General features: G+C 44.0%; 1 protein-coding gene across 2 annotated transcripts in view; it reads left to right on the top strand.

Annotated features, from left to right (window-relative positions):
- The window catches only part of AGAP1 (ArfGAP with GTPase domain, ankyrin repeat and PH domain 1), a 2358592-nt gene that overhangs the window by 361918 nt on the left and 1973291 nt on the right, over positions 1 to 23383 (top strand). The window contains exon 1 of one of the 2 annotated variants that reach the window (XM_030210551.1): positions 11813 to 11877. The exons of the other annotated variant lie outside the window; for it this stretch is intronic. The gene's annotated coding sequence lies outside the window, so the exon portion shown is untranslated. Of the gene's footprint in view, positions 1 to 11812; positions 11878 to 23383 lie in introns of those variants that run through there. 2 annotated transcript variants of the gene reach the window in all.

Here is a 23383-nt window from a genome sequence, read left to right as displayed (position 1 = left end):
TCTGGAATTCGTTGCCAGAGAATGTGGTAAAGCGGTTAGCTTAGTGGGGTTTTAAAAAAGGTTTGGACGGCTTCCTAAAGGAAAAGTCCATAGACCATTATTAAAATGGCTTGAAGAAAATCTTCTGCTTATTTCTGGGATAGGCAGCATAAAATGTATTGAACTTTTATGGGATCTTGGCGAGTATTTGTGACCTGGATTGGCCACTGTTGAAAACAGGCTGCTGGACTTGATGGACCTTCAGTCTGTCGCAGTATGGCAATACCTATGTACTTAAGTTCCCACATGGTATCTTTTTCTTAGATCTAGGCACAGGAAAAAAAAAAGATTTAAAATGCTCCCAGTTTTCAACCTAATTTATGTTAAATGTGGAGTATAAATGTCATAAATAAATAGAAACTCTGATTGTTGAGCAGCTGATTCATAAGAACATAAGCACTGCCATACTGGGAAAAGACCAATGGTCCATCAAGCCCAGCATCCTGTCTCTGACAGCGGCCAATCCAGGCTTCAAGAACCTGGCAACCCCCCCCCCCCCCCACACACACCACACAAAAATTAATTTTTAATAATGTTCAATGGACTTTTCCCTCAGGAATCCGTCCAAACCCCCTTTAAACTCCGTAAGGCCAACTGCAACGAGTTCCAGAGTCCAGCTGCACGCTGAGTAAAGAAAAACTTTCTCCTATTTGTTTTAAATCTACCATATTCTAGCTTCATCTTGTGTCCCTGGTTCTGTTGTTGTTTGAAAGTGTAAACAAACACTTCACATCTGTCCGCTCATTATCTTGTAGACTTCTATCATATCACCCCTCAGCCGCCTTTTCTCCAAGCTGATGAGCCCTAACCTTCTCAACCTTTCCTCATAGGGAAGTCGTTCCATCCCTTTTATCATTTTCGTTGCCCTTCTCTGCACTTTCTCCAGTTCCTTTATATCTTTTTTGAGATGTGGCTACCAGACTTGGACACAATATTCGAGGTGCGGTCGCACCATGTAGCGATACAATGGCGTTATAACATCCTTGTGTTTATTTTCCAACCCTTTCCTAATAATACCCATATTCTGTGTGTGCTTTCTTAGCCGCTGCAGCACACTGAGCAGGAGTTTTAGACGTCTTATCCACGATAACTCCCAGATCCCTTTCTAGGTCTGTGACTTCTAAAGTGGAACCTTGCATGACATAGCTGTAATTTGGGTTCCTCTTACCCACTGCATCACTTTGCACTTGTCAACATTGAACTTCATCTGCCACTTGGACGCCCAATCCCCCAGTCTCGCGAGGTCCTCCTGTAATCTTTCACACTCCTCCTGCGACTTAACGACCCTGAATAATTTTCTGTTCTCTGCGAATTTAATTACCTCACTAGTTACTCCCATCTCTAGGTCATTTATAAATATGTTAAAAAGCAGCTGTCCCAGCACAGACCCCTGAGGGACCCCACTAACTACCCTTCTCCATTGAGAATACTGACCATTCAATCCTACTCTCTGCTTCCTTTCAACTAGTTCTTAATCCATAGTAATACCCTACCTCCGATCCCAAGACTCTTCAGTTTCCTCTGGAGTCTTTCATGAGTCACTTTGTCAAACGCGTTTTGAAAATCCAGATACACAATGTCCACCGGTTCCCCATTGTCCATATGTTTTTCACCCCCTCAAAAAAATTGCAGTAGATTGGTGAGGCAAGACTTTCCTTCACTAAATCCATGATGTCTGTTTTAGTGGCTCTTTACCAGGAGAAAAAAAAATCCCTGCACGAATATAACAAATGTTATGGTGTCCCTATAATTAGCCCCTCCAGATGACCCATTGATCATGATTTGAAAATATAAGTGAGATTAAATACAAATGCTACCAACAATAAAGAGCTACAACGTGGATGGAGCAGCTCGTAGGTTTGCTTGGTTTGTTTTGAGAGTATGGCGATGATGGCTGCGTGAGAACAGGAAACTTAATTGGTTTCAATGTTTTGATGTCACTTGGTCTTCTGTCTATTAAACCTCCTTGGTGGCCTGGTCCGCCTCACTTCCAAGGAAACAGGAAGTATGTCAGAGATGCGGGCCATAAGAGAGAAGAGTTTGGTGGCAAAGCAGCGTATGAGAACTGTTGTCGCCCTGACTTTTGTAAAGCAAGAAAAGAGGTAAATTCAGGGAAGGCAGGGTGTGAGGGTGGATGCTGCTCCAAAAGAGTTCCACCTGAGACCCCCCTCTGGTGGCCTAATGGTAGAGCCGCCCCTGCCTGAGATAGCATTGAATGTGCCAGAGTATACAGTACTGACAAGAAAAGGCTTGTGCACTGAAGCTAGAGGAAGGGTTACATTGTCTGTGCAAGAAGACAAACCCAGAAGGATATAATGACCAATATTTCTCCTGGGTTGTAAAATGGTGTGGTAAAGTTTAGATCAGTGTTTCCCAAGACAGTCCCGGCATTACCCCTTGCCAGTCAGGTTGTCAAGATATCTACAGTGAATATGCATGAAAGATTTGGATAAAATGGAGACTGTGTATGCAGTTCAATTTCATGCATTTTCGTTGTAGATATCCTGCAAACTGACTGGCAAGGGGTACTCCAGGGCTGACTTGGGAAACAGTGGTTAGATAGCCTCAGCCATGGTTGGCAGTATAGGGAATGCCTAAAGGGAGTCTCCAAACTCAGAAAGAATCCCAGACAAGAGTGAAACACAGTAGGAAAGGGAAAAGCTTTTTGTTAAGCGTCCGATACTCAGCTGGTGACGCTCACCGGTTTGCTGACCTCCGCCAGTGTTTTGCCCTTTATTTCAGTGCTGGGCCACATTTGGGCTTAGGTGTTAAAATTCTGGAGCTGACTAAAGTGTAGCTGGTTAAGTGTAATATTCATCACTTACCCGGCTGTAGGGCACCACGTAAGAGAGAACCAACTTTTATGCGGTCCTATTTATGTGGTTACCTTGGTTTTTTTTAATTTTTTTATAAATCTTTATTGGAGTTCTCAACAAACAATAAAGTTGTATAAACAACAATCTGCCGCAACCATAACAACACAGATAACACAAAATATGTAACAATCATAATTCCACCAATGCGAGCTTTCCAGTAACAATTTTCTATTTTACTCCAGCCCCCCCACCAACCCCCCCACCCCCAGCGAACCCCCTGATTTATGACAATCTCTAACAGTCCCTCCAGCTCATACTGAATAAAGATAGCAAAGGAGAACAAAGAAAAAAGAAAGGAGAAGACAGGGCAGGGCAATACATCAGCACAACCCCCCCCAGTATATCATTAAGGCATGCCATCCCAAAGTGATACCCCTATAAAATTCCTCAGGTATTAAGAAGTATACTCCGCCTAATGCGAAAGTCGGGTCCAATAAGGTTCCCAGATATCCTGAAAAGATTTCCACTATCGTTCAGAGTCAGCAGACACCATTCTTCGTTCAAAAAGCACTAGATCAAACATCATCGTTTTCCACATAGTTAGTTGTGGTGCTTTCCGCATGCGCCAGTGCACTAAAATTACCTTTTTCGCTGTCATCAAGGCTTTTGCCAAGAATATGCGTTGGGCCCCCGACTCTACCTGCAAATGCGCCCCCTCAAGAAACAGGAAATCCCCAGGGTGAGTCCGAATTAGCCTCCCAATGCAAAGGGATAAGAACCTACCCACTCCCTCCCAGAATACCCGTGTCCGAACACACACCCAAAACATGTGCCCCAGAGTGGCTCTATCTAAGTCACATTTGGCAATATACAGTCTCATCAGGAATTTATATTCCTGTTCTCGACGTAATTCATTTATCGAGGTTTTCACTATGTTATCACGAAATGTTTGGAGCACCTCCTCTGTCACACTGCATTGCAAATCCGCCCTCCACGCCTCAGCCACTCCCTGCAACGATACCAATGGCCTAATCTCATAGAGCATCTTAACATAGTGACTCAATCTGGGATGCCCCTGCGCCTCCAGTCGTAAGCCCTCTGTAACTTGCTGGGCAAATACTCCTCCAAGCAATCACACTGGCAGAGAAGAGACATAATGCCGCGCTTGCAAGTACAGAAAGATATCTGAATGCTCGAGGCCCCATCTCTCACACAAGCTCAGAAAAGAAGTCATTTTACCCTCCGCATCAAGCAGATCCCCCACCCTCTTTAATCCTGCCCTCTACCTGCACTCCAAAGCCCTCGTCTTCCCACTCCAGGTTGAAAGTCCAAGTTCCCCTCCAGGGGCAAAAAAGGTGTGATGTTCCTATTTCCCTGAAATACCTTACATAGAGCTCTCCAAACAGACCTCATATATCTCCAAACAACATGCTGCTTGTCATCTCTAGCCAGACACGCAGCCCTAGCATGTAACATGTATATTGGCGACACTGGCCACATGTAGCCAACCTCTACATTCAACGGCGTAAATCCGATACCCCTAATATCCAGTCCCTGATATGCTGCATACCACAACTCAGGTTATATTGCCTCAGTCCATAAGGCCCATACCCCCCTTGGACCTAGGGAGCATGAGAGCAGACAAGGAGATCCTAGTCCTTTTACCTCTCCACAGAAAGAAGCTCAAAGCTTTATAAAGTTTTTTCAAATCGGCTCTCTCATATCGGGAGAATTTGTAACATGTAGAGCCATCTTGGCAGTATAATCATTATACAAGAAAATCCTACCAGTCAAAGCCAGCGGCAGACCTATCCACATGTGTAAACACTCCTCTGATTTCCGGAGTAACGGCCACACATTTAGCTCATACAGCTGCTTTGTATCTGCCGAGATATGGGCCCCTAGATACTTAAGAGATCCCTCCGCCTCTGTCAAAGGGAACTCAGCCCCCAGATCTGCAATCTTCAGATTAATGGCAACGCTTCAGACTTAGATACATTAAGTTTGAGCCCGGATACTTTCCCAAAGTTCGTAAAGAGCTGCAGCACCCTTGACCAGCTGTACCCGGCTCTGTCACCAACAACATGATGTCATCCGCAAAGGCCAAACGTTTCAGTGTCTCATATGTGGAACTACTATCCCCGGTATTCTGCGCTCCTCTAAGCCTTATCAAAAGTGGTTCCAGGAACAAAATCTACAACAACGGCAATAACGGGACACCCTTGCCTCGTACCTCTCCCCAATGGGAATACTGTGATGCAATCCCATTTACCAATACAGCTGATGATGGATTCGCATACAAAGTCTGTATAGCCCGTAAGAAAAAACCATCAATGCCATAGCATTGCAGAAGAGCAAACAGGAAAGGCCACTCCACCCGGTCAAAAGCTTTTTCAGAGTCAAAGCTTATGGCCAAGGCCAGACTATGTAGCTGCTTACACCGCTCTAGGCCCAGCAATAACTTGCGAACATTAACTCAGCGTGCTACCTTTTACAAAACCACTTGATCACTTCACACCATCTAGGTATTACCAGAGCCAACCTCTCAGCCAGTATCCTAGCCAGTAGCTTAAGATCAACATTTATAAGAGAGATGGGTCTATAGGAACCCGGCTGCAGTGGATCCTTCCCTGGTTTCGGCAAGACCGTTATCAATGCTTGATTCGACCCCCCTGGAAATGCCCCATTTTATAGCTGCATCAAAATATTCACCCAAAAGGCCCAGGACCTGGCTGTTTAAGATTTTTAAAAATTTGCCGCTATAACCATCTGGCCCCGGGGATTTATGTAGCTTGACTCTTTATAGCCCTTTGTAATTCAGGTCCTGATATAGGCTCATTCAAATGAAGCTGCTCTGCCTCTGAAAGTTTTGGCAGATCACACTCCTGCAAGAAGGTATCCACTGCAGCCTGACCTCCACCCCTCTCCGCCCTGTACAGCGTACAATAAAATTGGGCAAAGATCTGTTCCAACTGTTTCTGCTCAGTCACAATCTGGCCCCCCGCATTTCGAAGCGCAGAAATTGTAGACGCACCCGTCCAATCTTTTGTAAGACTGGCCAAGAGCTTACCGGTTTATTTCCAAATCTAAAGTAGAGAGGTGTGGTAGCCGTGTTAGTCCACTCTTAAAGGTTATCAACAGAAATCAAAAAAATAAAACCCTTCACATACAAAAAGATCCATTATTTACAGCCAAGCCACAAGATACCACCGTATCTGCTCGGACCCAGAGGATAGAGACAGACACCTTGAAACCCTGACTGCATCCTTCAAACAGGCTACAACCCCAAAATAATCTCCAAGAATATTGCCTCCTCCCTCAGAACACCCAGGGAAAATCTGCTACAGTACAAAGAAAAAAAAAAGCCACAGACAGAATTCCCCTTGAGTGACATACAACCCAGAGCTGGAGGAACTGAGGAAAATCATAAGAGACCTACAGCCACTACTTCAGGAAGATGAATTACTGAAAGAGATATTCCCATCCCCACCAGTGCTGGCCTTCCGACAGCCACCAAATTTAAAACACAAGCTGATCAGAAGTAAACTTCCAACACAGACGGAAAAAGAAAAGGGCACGTTTCCGTGTAACACAGCCAGCTGCAAATTATGCCAAAACATTTCACAAGACCCCACAGTCATTCACAAAGGAAAAATATTCAACATGAAGGACTATTTTACTTGCTCATCTTCCAATGTGGTATATATCATTCAGTGTAAAAAATGTAACGAAGGATGCTATATTGGAGAAACAGGCTAGATGCTTAAGACAAGATTCAATCTGCACAGACATCACATGAAAATAGCTGGGGCCAGTCAGGCCCCCACCCCTGTGGGCCAACACTTCACAAGAACAGACACGGCACCAGTGATTTCACAGTAAGAATCTGAAGTTAATTTAAAACAATACAGGAACGTAAGACCTTTGAAATAAGAATGAATATTTTGACACCCAACAAACAGAACTTAATAAGGATCTGGGTTTTCTAACTCATTATAAAACATAAAGCTGTATTTCTCTGTTTATTACCCTCCTCTCACCTACCAACACCTATTCTGTTGGAATATCAATGAAATGCTTTGATGTCCCCATGCATACCCCCCACTCTGTCAGACTGTCAAAGTAATGCTTTGATGTTTCTCTCATATATACTATCTGCTACCACATTTGCTTATTTCCGATCTGAGAAAGACGGGCAGCCTTCGAAAGCTAATCAAGAAATGTATTAAGTTATGTCCAATAAAAAAGGTATCATCTTATTTTCTTTTCCATGTTTATTTTGTTTGATTTCTGTTGATAACCTTTACAAATCTAAAAAGTCTAAAGCGCTGATAAAATACATTTTCTGTGCCTGCTCCTGAAGCAAGCTATTTAGCGCCCCTTGAACCCGCTCCAAGGGCGTCGACCCACCTCCATGGGCCTAGCACCCAACTGTCCCCTTTAATGACCTGATCTTTTCTCTAGCTCGATCATCCTACTGGCCTGCTGCCTCTTTTTCCTAGCAACAAAAGCAATATCACCCCTGATGACAGCCTTCCCAGCTTCCCACATCAAATGGGGTTGATAGCATGATCCTTGTTATGATGTAAATATTCCTCCCATCTTTGACTCAAGTATTGCCTAAATTCCAAGTTCCTGTACAGATGTGCAGGGAACTTCCACCTCTCCCTCCCTCCCTCCAACTCCCAAACCTCCCAAATCCACACTAATAGAGATAGGGGTATGATCCGATATCACCAGAGGCCCGATATCTGCCTTCTGTATCATATGGAATATCCCTGGAGATAAAGATAAAGTCTATTCGTGACTGCATTGAGTGTACCCTCAAGACATGGGTGAAATCCCGCTTTGAAGGATTAAAATTCTCCAAGGGTCCACTAGATCTAGGATCTGCAATAATACCCCCAACCCTCTGAGGTACGAGATCTAGATCTCTGCACCCCAGCTGTAGTGTCCAGACTCGAATCAAGGATGGTATTAAAATCTCCCAATAAAATCTTGGGCCCCTGAATCCCAGCTAATCTGGCGATTAGAGTTCGGAAAAAGGCCCTTTGAGCCAATTAGGTGCATATGCTGAGATTAACGTGATGTTGGAATGATTTAATTTTTCCTTCCACAATTACAAATCTCCCCTCTGTATCTATGGTGACCTTATTTGGACAAAAGGAACCGACTTCCGAATCAAGATGGTCACCCCAGCCTTACTTTTCTGTGCGGATGCCCAATAACACTGCGCCACACCAGGTTCTTTTCAACTTTGATGTTCCACGTCATTAAGCTTTGTTTCCTGCAACCCCACAATGTTGGCACTATGCGTACCCAGATATTGCAAGATCTTAGTTCTTTTTATCGGTGAATTAATACCAGACACATCCATGATACACAAGTCAAGCTTTATGAGACCCCATGTGCACCTAGTGGCCCTGGGACATGCTTCAAAGTGAATACACACCTGCTTTTCCCACCACAGGGCCCAGCCTCCCCCATAGTGAGATACCATACACCACCACACCGCCACAGTCAAATACCCTATCCATCCTCTACTCCCTTCCCATACATGCCCATGTACCTCAGGACCTGTTCCCTCCCTCCCCTCTCCCCCCCCCCCTAACCCCTCCCCCCCCCCCCACTGACCCCTGCCCTATCTTACTGCCGCTTCTGCCACACTCGGAGGCCATTTCAGTGATGCTTCCCAGCCCTTTCCCCACCCTCCCTGCCTCTACAGTGAGAACCTATCCTCACTCACTCACATTATCACTCTGCCCATACACACCTATCCTAAATCCCTTACTCATTTAGATAAAAAAACTATCTTTTACTTCCCTTTGAACAGTAACCAAAGTACAGAACAGGCAGTATGCAAAACACAGTAAAACCTGTACTCTCTCCAGGTATTCCACCACCACAGGCCACAACTTCACATCCTCCTATATCAGGTAGACTCCCGACTGTCAGTTTGGAAACCAGCTCTGCAATTGTTTTTTTGCTTCTGCACAAGTCTCAAAAACATACGCTTTCCCCTCCTTGACCACATGGAGCCTCGCTGGATATTGTAGGGTAAAACGCAGCTGCTTCTCCACCAACAGCTTACAGGTCTCAGAGTATCCTCTTTGTAGTTGAGCCACTGCCACCGAATAATCCTGGAACAGCATGATTCTGGAGTTCTGCAGCTGCAGATTTGCATGGCTCTGCATTTTCTCATGATCTGCTCTTACTGTGCAAAGTTCAAGAATCTTACCACCACCACTCGAGGCCTGGTCGCTCCCTGTATCCAGCGCCCCACGCAGTGCGCCCTTTCAATATGTATTGGCCCCATTCCAGACTCCGCTCCCACGATCTCTGCAAACCATTTTTCAAGCATATTTTGAAGGTCCCGTTCATTCGGGCGATTCAGGCAAACCCACCAGCCAGATGTTATTCCGCCGAGACCTATTCTCAAGGTCTTTAAGCTTGGCGTTACAGCCTGTAACTTCTTATTAAACCTCGTTAGCTCATCAAGAACCTCTTGTAGGCTGTCCTCCGCGGCTCCCACTCTGGTTTCCAGCTCCGACACTCTGATATTAAAATCAGTAACGGCTTGGGTGAGTCCCTGCACACTAGCGTGAATTCCGTCCAGCTGCGTGCTCAAAGCCGTTGTCACTGCCGAAGATAGTTTCTCGATAAGCACTTCTGAGAGCCCTGCGCTTTCTCCCAAGTCCTCCGCCATCTTGGCTTCAGTTGCCGCTCCCTGGTGTGTCTTTGAATTTTCTTTTTTCGCAGCTTTTATTAGCCATGTCTGACCCCGATCTGAACATAAATCTGTCCATGCGCTTCAGATCTCTTCGTTGCTACACTGCAGAGGCAAGAAAGAAGAACCAAATCCACTTCAAAGTCTCGTAAGGGGAAAGGACCGAGGAGCTCGAGGTAAATGCAACCTCCTAGCTCAAGCGCATCACGTGACCCCCCCCCCCCCCCTTGGCTGTTTAAGTGCTGAATATCAGCACTTAGCTGGCCAAGTGCTGACTTTGCCCCTGAAATGCCCCCAAAATAACCGGATTTCAGTTAGGCGCTAACTGGTTATTTTCAGTGACACTAACTGATTAAGTGCTGCTGAAAATGAGCAGTTAGCCCCGAATAGGCAGTCTAACTGGCCAGGATCCATTTGTGGCTGGTTAAATCACTTTGAATACCAACCCGTAAATGTTTTTGAATGTGCATTAATGGTTGTTATGAAGAGTAAAACCTGGCCTGGATTAGTGAGTAGAACTGGGCAGGGCAACATCTTCTGAAAAGAATTTGCCAAAAGAGAGAGAGGGGAGGATGCACGGAAAGTGGAAGAGTTGGAGAAATTGGTAAATTGCAAGTATATGAGATTAAGTTTATATTTTTTATTTGGAGTTCTAACGAAAAACCTATTTTGTTGTTTAAATTTGGAAGTGATTAAAGTTAGCCTTTTGGAGCATCTTAACTCTGGGTCCTTCATAATTGAAACATCCTAAGCAGTGGTGTAGGCCGTGGGGGGGGGGGGGGGGGGGGGGGTGGTATGTAGGGTTGCAGAGGGGGTGGAGAGCAGGGCAGAATGTGCCACCGTATTTTGGCCTCAAGCCCCCCTCCCCAAAATCGAGGTCTGGCCGGTTCCCAAGCCAAGGGAGGGCATTTTCTGAAACTGGGGTAGTCTGGATTTTCGCGATCAGTGGGCGGCATGGTGGCAGATTCCTGAAGTCAGGTCTTCAAAACATTGTAGAAGTGAGTTAATGTAGGACTGTATATCGGAGCTTGTGTGTCTTTTCTGTGTAAAGTGGATAGATCTTCACTGGATAGACAGTGGGGCATTTTGATGTTTATTTGCCATCTTAAGTCTGTTGATTGATGACCCTTTTGGTTGTGTTTTTGCACACATTAAAATAAATTACGTTATGACTTATTTTGAATACCTACATCACTGACCTCACATATGTCACTTTGAACTTACATAGGTTTCTGATCTATAGGAATGTCTAAATAGTGTACAAAAACTTGGAACACCTGGTTAACCTGGGAAAAATATAAATGAGAAGAAAATGGAAATTTGGCATATTTTAATGGTTGTGTTGGGAATATTTACTATTTTCATATTCATATTAAACGTAAAACATAGCTATTTGAGGGGGCTTATTTTATGATTTAACATGATGGTGATAAGTTGGGCTTATCAGAAGGATTTTAATGTAATTTGGTGGTTGAATATTAGAATACTAGAAATTTCAGCTATTAGATGTCCTTTTACTAAGCTGCAGTAAGCTCTAGCATGTGCTTACTGCAACTTAATATGACTTGCTGGGGGACACGCTCAGGCGACCTGTAGTAATTTTTGGTCAGAGTGTGCAGACCATGTTCCAAAAAATATTTTTTTTGCTCAGAAGGGGGCATGTTTTTTTTTTTTTGGGGGGGGGGGGGGCGAGAGTGGGAATTTCTGTGCTAGTTAGCGCATCTACGTTACCGCACACTGAATAGCACAGGATTTGTGTATGAGCCCTTATTGCCTATAAAATAGGTGACAGTAAGTGCTCACACACTAATATTTTTTAATGGTTGCGCACTAATGGAAAAATTAATGTATGATCATTATCTGGCTGCGGTAAAAATAGACTTCGCTTGCGGTAAGGACATGCTAAGGCTACCTTTTATAACAGCTTAGTAAAAAGACTCTTAGTATGGCAGGATTTTTATAATGTTGTGTTTGTATTATTGTCTTTGTTGAAAACAGTGTAGAATATGTGGTATACAAAAATGTGCAAAATCATTCAAATTTTGTTCTATAAAGAAATGTGCGTAAGTTCTTCGTAATGACCCATTTAGCATTAACTATTTACCTGATTTTTGTAAGTATTTAGCACTTCTCACACCTTGTGTAGTAAACTTTTTTTTTTAATTCTAAAATATAAATGAGAATGTTACGTTTCCTAATTATTAAAATACATGTATTTGTTTTTCATGTTTTTCAGATGCATTTGTAAATAGTCAGGAATGGACGCTAAGTCGATCTGTGCCAGAACTGAAAGTGGTGAGTAACTGATTTTGAGTCTGTGTAGAGAAGTGGTTCTCGACTCAGTCCTCAGGACATACCTAGCCAGTCAGGTTTTCAGAAACCTCACAATGAATATGCATGAGATAAATTTGCATGGTGATCTTTAATGAATCTTCATTGTGGGTATCCTGAAAACCTGAATGGCTAGATGTGTCCTGAGGACTGGGTTGAGAACCCCTGATCTGGAAGGAAATTTTCAAAGCCATTTCTGCAAGTAGAAAAATGTGTTAATCTTTGAAATGGGCTTTCTAAAGCTGCCAACACTATATACGAGTAGAAGTATAAACACTCCCCCACCTGGGTGCAAGGCAGTCTGGAATGGTAGGACAGTCCTCTTCACTTCCTGCAGAGGGTTTCCCTGTACTCTTCAGAGTGGATGTGTGTTTCCTTGGTTGGGGAGTACACTGCTTGAGCTGAATGATGCAGGGGACTTGGTCCAGCTACCACCTGGAGATTCAGATGGTGCAGTTGGCCTTTGTGGAGTTTCTTCCTCTACTTCGGGGGAAAGCAGTCCGAGTGATGACAGATAACAGCAAGGAGGCACCAGAAGCCAGGCTGTAGCATTAGAAGCTGTGAGCTTCTTCTATTGGATGGAGAGACTTCTGCAAGCTCTGTCTGCAGCCCATACTTTGGGCAAGGACAATGACTAGGTGGACTTTCTCAGCTGTTCCCTATTGGATCCAGGGGAGTGTGAGCTGGGGCTGACAGCCTTCCTGCTCATTCTGGACCAGTGGGGGCTTCCGGTGTTCAACCTGATGGCTATACACTCCAGTGCCAAGTCAGAGTATTTCTTTAATTCCAGGAAAGAGGCGGCCTCTCAGGGGATAGATGCCTTGGTACAGCAATGGCCAACAGAGGAGAGACCCTGTACTTCTTTCTTCTGTGGCCTCTGGTAGGTTGGTTCTTGTGCAGGATTGTGCAGCATCCGTACTTTGTCCTTTTAATGGCTCTGGATTTTCCCCATTGGCTGTGGTATGTAGACCTAGTGTGTGTGTATGTGCATTGGTAGCCAAGTCGCTTCCATTGTCCAGGGAATGCAGTTTTCAAGGTCCTGTGGAAATTTAAGAACTTTTATTCTGCTTGATCCATAGTTCTCAGCAATTACAAAATTACATACACAAAAAAGACAAATTGACATTTATGAAGAAAACAGAATAACTTAAAAATCAAAGTCTCACATCAGATATTAATCATTATTCATTGCCCCAACTGTAGGCCTGCATAAACAGCAAAGTCTTTAAACTCTGTAATATTTTTAATTTGAAGAGGCAACTTATTCCAATAAGCTGGACCAGCAACATAAAGAAATCTTACTTCTGTACTCATCAGAACATATTACTTAATCCGGATCCCTTCTGGCTTATGGTTTAGTGCTTGAAAGAAGCTGTTTATTGAGGTGTAGTTTCTCGCTTATGGTTGTGTCTACCTTGCTCAGGTCCTGGAAGTCTTCCACATCCCTGGTGTCTTATCCTGGAAGGTACAGATCCCTGAAATTCTGTGTTTTTGTTTTTGCCGCAAGGTGTGGCTTAGGGTTCAGTGTGTGCTCTGCTTTTACAGTTAAAAACAAAATTAAAAAAAACCCAAAGACAAATTTGTGCGTATGCATGGTAGCGAGTTCTTCTGATGTAATGTTAGGTTCACTTGATGATTATTGCAGCTGTAGTAGTTGATGGAGCATGAGTGTGCATTATAAAGGGACCTTCTGCTGTTTGTAGATGCATATTGGAGTTTTATATTGAGCACCAACAAGTTATACTGGTGAATTTACTGGAAAAGATCTATTTTCTCTACCTCCATCTGCGGGTAGGAAGAGATAACACCTACTTGTTCAGAATGGTACGGCATGACTGAAGGAAATGAAATTATCAGGTAAGACACAATTTCACCTTGTGTGCACACAGCCACAGGTGTTAAAACAAAAATAGAAAATTATTTAGCTTAAGATTGCCAGTTGCTGACATGATCATGTCATGCCTTATATTTATGGGCTTCAAAATCATATTCAAAATAATTTTCAAAGCTCCAGAATTTACTACAATGCTTCACTGTGCAAGAAAAACCTACTATGCTCCACTGTTCAAAAGGCAACATGGCATCAAGGCATGTATATTGGCAATGATCCAGGCAAAGTCAGTTATTCAGATCTGTTCCCAACCAATTGGATATCTTTTCATCAAACTGCAGGAGACTTGTATTCAACCAGATACAAACCTCCTGATATTCAAAGCTATTTAACTAGCCAGACACTGCCACTGACTGTTTAAATAGGATATTGACACCTCCAGTGGGAGATAATTGGTTATCTTCTGCTAAATATCTGCAGTTAGTGGCTACACAACATAGCCGGTTAGGTGCGAATGTTCAGCGCTTAACCAGCTATGTTAAACAGTTAAAATAGGCTGCATAAATTGCAGGCCCATTTTTAACCGTTAAAAAATTCACTGGTTGTGCTGAATATCACGTCGGGGTCACCACTGTTTTTAACCTACCCCTCTATAGACCCCCGTGGGATCCTTCCACACGGAGGTGTACAGAGGGTTTGTTCCTCTACGATCTTGTGGACCGCCTCCCTGAATTTCAATGACACCCCTTCCCATGGGTATCGGCGTTGGGGAGGCATCAGAAGGCGCAGTTCAAATCTAATTCCCATGACCACAGCTTTCTGTCTATTTAGATCTAAGTGAACCTTTGGCCATTTATGTTCCCACATACAATCTATGAAAAGTCTATAAAACTGTTTTAGTGAGAAATCTTACTTGTGTGGGGGTGTGTGTGTTAGTTTGCAAAACAGGTGAAAGAGAATAAATTGACACAAAGACAGAAATAGTTTAGTTAAAGAAATAGTCTTTTTAATCTTACCCAAATCAGGCTTTAATCAGGTACATTCAGCAGACAGATTCTGGGTTCAACCGGCCAGAGCCCTGCCCTCTAGAATACGTTGGGGAAAATCGTTCCAACGAGGGCTTGCATGCACCCTGCTTTTATACAATTTGGTCACCATACAAGTCTATGGAGAGGGATTTTTTTTTTTCTAATGTTGCTTAATCAGTGAATCATACTCTACCACCGGTCAGGTGCCCACCTCTCCTTTCCGTTTTATTATTGCAAATTATTGTGCAATTTCCCTTTTTGTCAACAACTCCTTAGATACAGATATCCAAACATGGACAAATCTGTCTCATATCATCTTGTAATCTGGGTGCCATCCCACAAAGACAGACTCCGTGTTATGAACCAAACTTCTTATCATTTCTGTCTTTAATTTCTGCATCATGTGTGTTACACTCAATTCGGAAGTTGCACCAGGTTTCATTAGAACTCACCAAGCAGTCCTGCTCTTGCAGGCTCTCTGCTATAAGGCCCTCAGCTGGTTATCAGGCCTAGTCAGTGCTTTTCAGCTGGTTAAAGCTATGTAGCTTGGCCCACCACTATTCCAGTGGATAGGTCTCAAGCTAGAACACATATTAACACCAATTAACTTTTTAGTGGTTAAAGAAACCTTGAATTTCCTGTGCCGTTCGTCAGAAATGCTGATTGTCAGGCCCATTGTGTCTTCGTTCTCTTTAGTGGTACAGGACAACAAAAGAACACCACACAAATGCTGTAAACAAACATATGCAGAAGGAAAAGCACAAACACATTGATTTTCAATTACTGGTAGCTATGAGGCATATTTTCAAAGCACTTAGCCTTCCAAAGTTCCATAGAAACCTATGGAACTATGGAAGGCTAAGTGCTTTGAAAATATGCCTCTATTTGGACAGAATAAGGAATTAGGCAACTTGATTTCAAATTTTGAACCCTGATTCTAAGACAACATCAATTGTAAGCCGCACCTACTTTCCACGGAGATTAAAACCAGCAAAAAAAAGTGCATCTTAGAATCAAGGAAGTATGGTATATCCAGTCAGGCTTACCAGAAATAGTGAAAGTTGGTCAAGCCCACCTCAAAGTAGTGAGAGCAAGAAATTATGTGGTGCACTTTAGCAACTGAGGGCTAATTGCAGTAGATACTGGGGAATTATTTTTAAATATTATTTTGATCTCTTTGAAGCTCGTATGTGGAAGAAAAGTACTCTAATGTAGAATGGTTGCTCAAAACATGATCATTGTCAGCAGTGGTTGTGTGGAGATGCTCTGCCTGTGGTAAGTGACAGCTTAGTATAGTTGCCGATTCCCTTGGGCTGTTTGTCCTCAAACAGCTTGCGGGGGGGGGGGGGGGGGGGGGGGGGGGCGGGGTCTGCCTTCCAGGAGCCTGTTGGTTCTCTACTGGCTTTTCCATGGTACCCACGGTCCCAATGAGTGGCAGGAAGGGTAGCCATTTTCCCTGTTGCAGCTTTCCCCGTGTGCAAGTTGAGCAGGTGCAGCAGTTTCCTGTGGAGGGGTACCTGTATTGAGGGGCGGGGCACATCTTGGCCTGCGTTGGGTCAAGTAGAAGACCTGATGGGACCCCATCTCCAAAATGGCTCTAGCACATGGTCCTCTGGGATACTTGGCCAGGGAGAGTACCCCCTTGGATAAGCAAGGGGGGATATCGAGTGGAGTTGAACGGGTAGATGTGAAGCGTCTGTTCACGCTTTCCAAAAATACTAGGACTAGGGGGCATGCGATGAAGCTACAATGTAGTAAATTAAAAATGAATCTGAGAAAACTTTTCTTCAATGTGTAATTAAACTCTGGAATTCGTTGCCAGAGAATGTGGTAAAGGTGGTTAGCTTAGCGGAGTTTTAAAAAGGTTTGGATGGCTTCCTAAAGGAAAAGTCCATAGACTGTTATTAAATGGACTTGGGGAAAATCCGTTATTAAATGGACTTGGGGGAAAATCCACTATTTCTGGGATAAGCAGTATAAAATATTTTGTACATTTTTGGGATCTTGCCAGGTATTTGTGACCTGGATTGGCCACTGTTGGAAACAGGATGCTGGGCTCGATGGACCTTGGTCTTTCCCAGTATGGCAATACTTACGTACTTATGTAGAGATTCAGCCCCCCTGAAGGGCCCTCGGTGGCCACGCCTTGATGGGCTGAGCATCCCAGGATGAACCCAGTGCTGGGGACTGTGGGGGGGGGGGGGGGGGGGGAGGTGGTAGTGGCAGGCCAGAAGAGCTGGTGTTCCCACTCTGTCCTGAGAAACCTTTCAGCTATAGTTTCAGACCTTAACTCTCCCCCAGTGGAGGAGGAGTCTTGTTCACTAGTCATCTATTTTTTTCAGGTGGGCGGAGCTGCCTAGTCTTTTTGACACCACTTCAGAGGGCTTGTCGCCATTTCTACACCAGAGGCAGATGAGGGAGACCCGACCTTGGCAGAGTGGGAGAACCCAGAGGTGGCCTCTCATGGGGGCGAAGGTTCTTGAGATGTTCCATCCCCTGCTGCTTGTGGTAGTTGAGAAGTACTGGTGAATCTGCAAGGTGGACACCCATATGTTGGCTGTTACCAAGAAAACTGCTATCCCAATAGAAGGAGATGTTCTCTGAAGAAGATCTATGAGAGGAGGTTGGCTCATCTTCTGAAACAGGTCTTTTCTTCAGCAGTGGCAGGGTTACATGCTGCTGTTTGTGGGGGCTATATGGGAAGATCCATACTTTGTTGGCTGTAACTAATCCCTGACTCCCCAGAGATGGCATGCTTGGAATCGGGGCAGCTTTCTTAGTGAATGTCCTGTATAACTTACTCCACAACTCTTCTCACTTGGTTGCCACAGTGGTGTGGCCAGGAGGTGCCTGCGGTTGTGACTCTGCTACTGGGCAGAGGATGTATCCTCCAAGACATGCTTGAGCATTCTGCCCTTTCTGGGTTGCTTGGTTTTTTGAAGAGGAACTGGAAAAGTTGGTCAGGAACTTTAGATGCCTATCCCTGCCAACTCCCCAGATGTGGTCCAAAGAGGACTGAGCCAATTGGAGCACAGCAGGACCCACTCTAAAAAGTGGGTTAACATTGGTCAACTAAGCAATATTCTCCTGTGGCATTAACAAGTTAACGGTGGGCCCTTTTGAGGGCTAAGGAAATTGGAAACCAAGGTACCTCAGAGGTTGCAGTTGCTATCAGAAGAGTTCAGTGAGTTAAATTAGAACAACAGTAACTCCTAAAGATACTTTGTGAATTCTTTTGTATTTTCAGATGACAAATGTGCATAAAACTACAATCACACATTCATCCAGGAAGTAGATACAATAGTAACATAGTAAATGACGGCAGATAAAGACCTGTACAGTCCATCCAGTCTGCCCAACAAGATAAACTCATTTACATGGTATGTGATACTTTATATGTATACCCGAGTTTGATTTGTCCTTGCATTTCTTAGGGCATAGACTGTAGAAGTCTGCCTAGCACTGTTCTTGTACTAAGTTCTGAAGTTAACGTCGAAGCCCCTTATAATTTACGCTCCAGCCCATGCCTATCTATTCAGTCATGATCAGGGCGTAGACCATAGAAGTCTGCCCAGCTCCCATTTTGTTTCCCAATTACAGGCGTTGTCACCCAATCTCTGCTAAGATTCCGTAGAACCATTCCTTCTAAACAGGATTCCTTTGTGTTTATCCCATGCATGTTTGAATTTCATTTCCATTTTCATCTCCACCACCTCCCACAGGAGGGCATTCCACATATCCACCACCCTCTCAGTGAAAAAATACTTCCTGACATTAGTCCTGAGTCTGCCCCCCTCAACCTCAATTCATGTCCTCTAGTTCTACTGCCTTCCCGTCTCCAAAAAAGGTTCATTTGCTGATTAATACCTTTCAAATATTTGAATGTCTGTATCATGTCACCCCTGTTTCTCCTTTTCTCTATGGTATACATGTTAAGGTCAGCAAGTCTCTCCTCATACGGTTTGCAACGCAAATCCCATACCATTTTTGTAGCTTTTCTTTGCATCGTTTCCAGTCTTTTTACATCTTTAGCAAGATACGGCCTCCAAAACTGAACACAATACTCCAAGTGGGGCCTCACCAATGACTTGTAGAGGGGCATCAACACCTCCTTTCTTCTACTGGTTATGCCCCTCTCTATTTAGCCTAGCATCCTTCTGGCCACGGGCGTCGCCTTGTCGCATTGTTTCTTCACCTTTAGACCCTCTGACACCAACACCCCAAGGTCTGTCTCCTGAGTCGAGCTTACTAATCTCTCCCCTCCTATTAGTTATCTCTCTTTTGGGTTTCTGCACCCCAAGTGCATCACTCTACACTTCTTGGCATTAAATTTTAACTGGATATTCACATACCAGAATACATACTTATAACCACAGTAATATTTTGATGATACAATATATATATATTATATTTTTTTTATATGCAGTGCTCAGTCAGTGTTGTTGTGCCTGTACCATGAGCCACGAAACCTAATCAGCACTTCAACTTAAAAACATCACGGCACTGACCTACCTCCCTTCTCCACCCCTGATAATTGCTGATGATATAAAATAAGAACAGATGATAAGGTTCGCTTATCTTGAATCTCTAATATTCTCATTATGGAAAGAATGAGTGGCCGGGTTCTTGTGATGTTGTGTTGCCGATGCTCGTGGTGCTCTATTCCGTGTCCAGTGCTCTGTGGTTTAAAAGTTATACAGTAGCTTTCATCCTGCATCTGTCAAAACTGGTATCCCAACGGGGCAGTTTTTGCATATAAGGAAATTGTGTGGCACAAAGGACAATTTTAACATGGAGGCCAAGGGTATGTATGATAGATTCAGGGCGCAGGGGTACCCTCCGAAACTGTTAAAAACATCTTGGAAGCAAGCATCTAATACTCATCAACAATGGCTATTAACCCCACACAAAGGACATCCAAGTACCAAGCAAGAAAAGTTCACATGTATCTTGCCATACTCTAACAGAACTGCATCAGTACAAGGAATTATAAGAAAACATTGGCCCATGCTTTCATTATTACAATTCAATGATTACCCACTGTTCGTTAATACCAGGGCAAAGAACATGGGGCAGATATTGAGATCGCGGTCTCATTTGAGTTAAAAACCGAGGGGTGAGTCCAGAGGGGGCCACAAACCATGTTCACGATGTCTACTGTAAATATGTATGGCAAACTGATCAGGTGATTCATCCGAAGACAGGACGTACATTCCATTTTACAACAGTTACTGACTGTGAGTCCATTCAAGTTGTGTATGGCATTACTTGCCCTTGTAATAAATGGTATATCGGCTACACTACACGGAAGATCAAACAGTGTATAGCTGAACACATTAGCAACTTGAGACTTCAGAAGAGAGAAGCCCCTCTGGAAGAGCATTGGGCCACTCAACAGCATAACTTTTCAGATTTAAAATACCTAGTGTTGAAGCAGGTCATTACATCGCACAGGGGTGATATAGCCAGAATGTTGAAGCGTAAAGAACAAAGATTGATATTCCAATGGGATACTGTCGTCCCTAGCGTCCTGAACCAGGACATAGAATGGCTGCATGGATGATGAGCAGCATACGCCACCTAATACATCATATTTAGACAGTGCGCAGGCGCTAGCGTTTTTTCAAAGGTCAGCCGCAGGAGAGTAAGGCGGCACACTTATTAGGTAAGCCTTAGAGCTATAATAAGATGTGTAAAATATAACTGATATTTTACAGCCAAGGAGGTTACTGTAGCTATGTACAGCATATCGCCCAATGATCAGGAGGTGCATAGCATACGTATGATAACACACTGTCTTTTATATCATCTATATTATACAGTGGTTACAACAAATGAGAGCATGGCTCCAGGTCTATAAGATTAAGTTCTCCTGATGACGCGATAAGAGCGAAACACAAGCTGTGTTGAGAACAGGAGAACATAAGAGAAGACAGAATGAAGACATACAAACCGATCTGTTAATTAAGAATAGAGTTGAAATTTCATCTATTTTCACTTTTGACACGAGCACGGACTTTTATTGACAAAGCTGAGGCACTGCTGAGGAGCACCCAACGGTTTTCCGTTATAAACCATCCCAGCCCCAAGCTAAGTACTAGTTTTGCTATCATTGAAATGCCTACCGATTGTTTATTCATGTTGTTCATCAACACTAGACAGTATGATTTGAATTAGGCGGTAGGTAGGGCTGAAGTGCAATGATGTTGGGTTGGCATGTTGTGTCCCAATAGTCCATCCTAAGCAACATGTGTTTTACTGAGCACTCACATATCATAAGTTGAATGCTATCACAGCATAATAAAAAAATGTATAAAAGAATATAGGAACTAAAATAGCGGTTTCCAAAGATCTCGTATGGTTAACTGCCAGACTCTCGACCATTCTTCTAAGGTTCGTAGATCCCTTCTCATTGTTTCTACTCACTCCAGGGTATCCATTCTATTGGCTATTTTCGTGTCATCTGCAAAAAAGCATAGCTTTCCTTCTAACCCTTCAGGAATATCTCCCACAAGTATATTAATCAGAATAGGCCCCAGCACTGACCCGAGGAACTCCACTGCTCACCTTTCTTTTCTCTGACCGGATTTCATTTACCACCACCCTCTGTCACCTGTTGGTCAACCAGTTTCTTATCCAGTTCACCAGTTTCGGTCCTAAGTTCAACTCTTTCAGCATATTCACGAGTCTTCTGTGGGGGACTGTATCAAAGGCTTTGCTGAAGTCCAAGTAGATGTTATGACCCGGTAGTGGTGAGCCCCTGTGCCTCGACTGAGCACGGCAGAGATGGAGTGACACCGCACTCAGTCAGGCAGCCAGACAACCCCTAGCTTCACCTGGGAAGCGACCACCGTTCACCGGGAGTTGAGCCCCCAGCTGCAGGCGGCCACCAGGACTTCAGGAACCGGCGGGGTTGCACAGCCGCTGACCAGGATAGCAGGAAACAGACACTGTCCAGAACCAGAACTCCAACAGGCAAAGAAATAGTCAAATCAGTCCAGAGTCAAGGCAGGCAGCAAACAAGCAAAATCCGAGATAACTAGCCAAGGTCTGGTACATAGGAAAAACAGGAACAGAAGGAAGTCGGTGAACAGCACTCCGACAGCAACTCCTCAGAACAAATGAGGCTGAAGCAATGAAGGCCTGGAGGCAGTGCTTTAAATAGTGAGGAAATCTGAGCAAACCACACTCAGGTGAAGCCAACATGGCTGCCCCCATAGGAGATCCTCCCAAGACCAAATATGGAGTTCCTTCCTGATCTCGTTTATACAAGATGGCTGCCCCCTCCTGAGCTAGCCAAGATGGCCGCTGCTTGTGCTCTAAGCCGGATGACGGCTGCCAGACTTGGGAAACTGAAACCGACCCATCCTGGAGAAACATCAAAAAGCCGGCTAGCTCTGCCGGACCGCACCTCGCCGGCGAATCAGACGCGCAGGCCTGGAATCAGGTGAGGAACGTAACAGTAGATTACATGTAGCGCACGTTCTTCATCCAGTTCTTTGGTCACCCAGTCAAAGAAGTCAATAAGATTTGTTTGCCAGGAGTTTCCTTTGGTAAAGCCATGTTGCCTTGGGTCCTGTAACCCGTCGGCTTCTAGAAAGTTAACTATCCTTTCTTTCAGCAGTGACTTCATTATTTTTCCTACTGCCGACGTGAGACTTGCTGGTCTGCAGCTTCCCATTTCTTCTCTGTCTCTACTTTTGAAGAGGGACCACATCCGCTCATCTCCAATCCCGCGGAACCTCTCCCGTCTCTAAAGATCTATTAAATCTTTAAAGAGGTCCCGCCAGGATCTCTCTGAGCGCCTTCAGTATCTTGGGATGTATCCCATCCGGCCCCATAGCTTTGTCCACCTTAAGAAACTTCACTGGCTCCCACTCAAGGAATGTATTGCTTTCAAGATCTGCACATTGGTACACAAAATCATTCACGCAGATGCCCCAATCTACATGCTAAATGTTGTGGTCCTATCTCCCAGAAACGCCATAAGATCATCCCGCAAATTTCTCAATCTGCACTTCCCCATCTGTAAAGGAGTAAAATACAAGCTGATATACTCTACCACCTTCTCTTACATGAGCACATAGTTGTGGAATACACTACCCACAACCCTGAAAACTACCGACGAAATAACTGACTTTCGCAAATCTTTAAAGACACATCTCTTCAACAAAGCCTACAAAGAGAACCCATAGCCTTACAAAACTACCCCATCAATCTACCCAGCTATGCCAGTTCCCTTTATATACTATCCTCCCTAACACCTTCTTCAGGAGGAGTAGCCTAGTGTTTAGTGCAGTGGACTTTGAGCCTGGGGAACTGAGTTCAATTCCCACTGCAGCTCCTTGTGACTTTGAGCAAGTCACTTAACACTCCATTGCCCCTGGTACAAAATAAGTACCTGAATATATGTAAACCGCTTTGAATGTAGTTGCAAAAACCTCAGAAAGGCGGTATATCAAGTCCCATATCCCTTTCCCTTCCATTACTTAATCTCTGTACATTACCAATTGTATCTGATACCCTGTAATATCCATGTTATTACAAAACTCTGTAAGCCACATTGAGCCTGCAAATAGGTGGGATAATGTGGGATACAAATGCAATAAAA

The sequence above is a fragment of the Microcaecilia unicolor genome, chromosome 7 (genome assembly GCF_901765095.1).
Source record: "Microcaecilia unicolor chromosome 7, aMicUni1.1, whole genome shotgun sequence".
NCBI lineage: Eukaryota > Metazoa > Chordata > Amphibia > Gymnophiona > Siphonopidae > Microcaecilia > Microcaecilia unicolor.
This window is presented reverse-complemented; position numbering and strand designations above follow the sequence as displayed.